This window comes from Oxyura jamaicensis, chromosome 10 (genome assembly GCF_011077185.1).
Source record: "Oxyura jamaicensis isolate SHBP4307 breed ruddy duck chromosome 10, BPBGC_Ojam_1.0, whole genome shotgun sequence".
Classification (NCBI taxonomy): Eukaryota; Metazoa; Chordata; class Aves; order Anseriformes; family Anatidae; genus Oxyura; species Oxyura jamaicensis.
Genome location: NC_048902.1, coordinates 1,899,757 through 1,900,981, shown reverse-complemented (window position 1 = coordinate 1,900,981; position 1,225 = coordinate 1,899,757).

The window sequence follows — 1,225 nt, the reverse complement described above, 5'->3', positions numbered from 1 at the left end:
AGCATGCCGGGAGTTGTAGTCCACCCCCCCCCCGGGGTGGTGCCGCCGCCGGGCTGAGCCCCACGGGCCCGGCCGCGGGATGGGGCCGGGAGGGCAGGCCCGGGACTCCTTCGGAGCTCTGTGTTAAAGCAACCTGGGCGGATTGCCTTGAAAACATTAAAAGATTTTCTAATTTAGTCAGATTCCAGTCTATGTGGAAGCTGTGCAAACAAAGCAGTCTTCGGGGTTTTGCTCTTACCACGGGTTTAGTTTGTTCTTATTTTTAAGTTGGAATCCGTTAAACTTTCCACACACCAAAATAAAAGATTAAAATTTAGGCAGTTGGCTGTCATGGGCATTAAACTTTTGAGTATTTTAAGTTCTATTAATTTATAACTAATACATTAATTAAAGGTATTTTGCAAAGTCCTGCCTGTACTGAAGTCATTAGCGAGGCTCTTTCTAACTGTTAGAGACAAAATCATCCGATGAACTACATTAAAGAAACCTGTGGAAGCTTGCGATGGGCCAGCCCAACACGTGGGGCTGAAGCACCCCCGAGTGCTCCACCTCAAAGCAAGGCGCTGCTGGTGTCCGCAGCGGGCGAGGCTGGGAGCATTCAGTGGTGGCCGAGCTGGGTTGGTGACCGCCGCGACATCCCGTGGCATCCCCACTCTGCCTGCGCCAGGGGCAAGAGACCGGCTGAGCAGAGTGGAGCTGCTCTGGCACGCAGCTGAAGGGCGAATGAAGGGACACTTCTGTAACCACAAGAGCACTTCTGAAAATGCTTAGCGATGGATTCATAATCCTTCGGTCATTAGAAGGCTGGCATTTTCCAAGCTGACAGGCCAATGTGGGTATCAGAGGGCAAACATAATGTTCTCAAAGGGATTAGTAGAGGGATTTCTTTTTCAAAGGCTGAGATATAATTTAAGACAATTACACATGGGTGAGAGGAGTGTAGCAAATACAAAACCTCAAAGCACAGAGAAGACCTGCACAACAGCGGGACTTCCAGTAGTGCTGAAATGTTTCAAGGCGAGCCAGGAGCAGAGACAGCGCGCACTGTCCTCGTCGCCATTCACTGCGCTGTGCTGCGCCTGGCAGGAAAGGGGACAGGCAAAGCCTCCGACATAATCCTAAACTGATTAAATCATAATATATTTACTAACTCCAGTGCTGATGTGGTACAAATGAAGAACACAGACTCAATGTATATGGCCTGACACATAAATACTTTCCTGCC